Genomic DNA, 2,380 nt, shown 5'->3' on the forward strand with positions numbered 1-2,380 from the left:
TCTACCATCTATTCACCCATCCATCCATCTCATCCATGCATTCATCTATCCATCCATCTACCTACCTACCTACCCATCATCTACCATCTATTCACCCATCCATCCATCTCATCCATGCAACCATCTATCCATCCATTCATCTACCTACCCATCATCTACCATCTGTTCATCCATCCATCCAGGGGAACCGGAACGGGCCCAGGTGATGCATCCATCTAGCCACCCATCTTTCGATCTAATCTCCTTCTCCCTGTCTGTCCGCCCTGTATCGTCTCTGTCTCACTCCCCTACCCTCCCTGTGTAAGGGTTCTTGGCAGCCTCTGCTCACAGCTCTGAGCTCCCATTGCCCACTGTGTCCCCCTGAAGGATCCCCACCTGGCTGGCCAGGACTCCAGCTCTCTGCTCTCCCCTTCCAGGGGCCGGCCTGCTGCTGGTGGAGACGCTCCTGGATGAGAAGAGGGAGGTGCAGGGTGGCCTGATACAGTCGCTGAACATGCTGGTGCAGACTGAGGGCAGGGAGCGGAACAGAGGCGAGTACCAGTGCTTGCTGGAGCTGCACGGCTTCCACCAGGTGCAGGTGGTGCACTTGGAGGGTGTCCTGGATGCCATGTTGGCCACCAGAGTGGCCCCCTGAAGCCCAGGCAGCGTGTTCATTATAGGGACGTCCTCCCCCAGGCTGCAGGTGGACCACCTGGTCCCCAAGTACATAGGACAGTCACATAGGAGCATGCAGTCGTGGCTGAATAAAGAAAGCAAAAGTCCGTCCATGGCTCCTCTGTGAGAGTTCTTGATGAGGGAAGAGGCTGCATTTGGGGAGAAGGGGACAGAGGGTGCATTTGGGGAGGAGGGGAAGGAGGCTGCATTTGGAGAGGAGGGGAAGGAGGCTGCATTCGGGGAGGAGGGGAAAGAGGCTGCATTTGGGGAGGAGGGGATGGAGGCTGCATTTGGGGAGAAGGGGATGGAGGCTGCATTTGAGGAGGAGGGAATGGAGGCAGCATTTGAGGGGAAGGAGGCTGCATTTGGGGAGGAGGGGAAGGAGGCTGCATTCGGGGAGGGGATGGAGGCTGCATTTGGGGAGGAGGGGATGGAGGCTGCATTTGGGGAGGAGGGGAAGGAGGCTGCATTCGGGGAGGAGGGGAAGGAGGCTGCATTTGGGGGGGAGGGGGGTACAGAGGCTGCATTTGGGGAGGAGGAGGGGAAAGAGGCTCCATTGGGGGAAAAGGAGAAGGAGGTTGCATTTTTCGAGGAGATGGGGGCTGCATTCAGGGAGGAGGGGAAGGAGGCTGCATTTGGGGAGGGGGGTACAGAGGCTGCATTTGGGGAGGAGGAGGGGAAGGAGGCTCCACTCGGGGAGGAGAAGGAGGTTGCATTTTTGGAGGGGATGGAGACTGCATGCAGGGAGGAGGGGAAGGAGGCTGCATTTAGGGAGGGGGGGTACAGAGGCTGCATTTGTGGAGGAGGAGGGGACGGAGGCTCCACTGGGGGAGAAGGAGAAGGAGGTTGCATTTTTGGAGGAGATGGAGGCTGCATTCAGGGAGGAGGGTACGGAGGGACAGCAGGGAGGACCGTTCAGCCCAGCGGACGTCCTGGGAATCAGCAGCCTTCCAGAGTAGCCAGTGGGGACTCCCGGGGAGGGTGGTAGGGACAGGGCTTTCTCACGGCTGCTATGAGGGTGCCGTCCACCAGGCAGGTTCTTGGTCTTTCTCCGCACCCCAGCCTACATCTTCCCATCTTCCCCACGATTTCCAGTGTGTCTCCTCTGTGGGAACACCGTCACTGCCGCTCACCCCCGGACGCCCACAGGCCACAGAGTGGCAGTTCTCCGGGCAGCTTCCGTCTCTCCTGTCTTGGTGTAGAGACTGTCACGAGCGGGACCTCCGCAGCCCCTCCTGCAGGGCTGAAATGCGTCTGTAAAACACCCCCTCCCCGAGTCCAGGCAGGCCCGACTCACACCTGCCCTGCGAGGCCCTCCTGGGCACACAGTCACTGCGGCTGTAGGGAGCCCGGCGAATCCACATTTCCCCCGTGCTCCACTCCCAGTTCCTGCTGCCGGGCTGTGTCCCGACCCTCAGACCACAGTTGGCCCTCTGGTGCTCACACAGCCCCCTTTCCTCCCTGGCCCCTCCGGGAACAGCTGGGCCAACCTGGGGCTGGGCTGGGGCGGAGCCCCTCAAACCACAGCCTTGACCTGAAGGAGCACCGAGGTTCAGGCAGGATCTGAAACGCGGGGAGAACCGGAGCAGGCCCAGGTGATGTTTCTACGGCAGGTGCACCCAGCTTTCCCGTTCCCGGGCTGGGTGTCCATCTGCATTATATTTCAGCTGTTTTCCTTTTTTTTTTGAGATGGAGTCTGGCTCTGTTGCCCAGGCTGGAGTGCAGT

The 2,380-nt window shown here is 60.0% G+C and overlaps 1 pseudogene; it reads right to left on the reverse strand.

Moving 5' to 3' along the window:
• Window positions 1–351: 351 nt before the first annotated feature.
• Window positions 352–1,761, reverse strand: LOC112617653 (annotated as a pseudogene).
• Between the last annotated feature and the right edge of the window lie 619 nt (window positions 1,762–2,380).

Source organism: Theropithecus gelada, unplaced genomic scaffold, assembly GCF_003255815.1.
Source record: "Theropithecus gelada isolate Dixy unplaced genomic scaffold, Tgel_1.0 HiC_scaffold_3098, whole genome shotgun sequence".
Taxonomy (NCBI): Eukaryota; Metazoa; Chordata; class Mammalia; order Primates; family Cercopithecidae; genus Theropithecus; species Theropithecus gelada.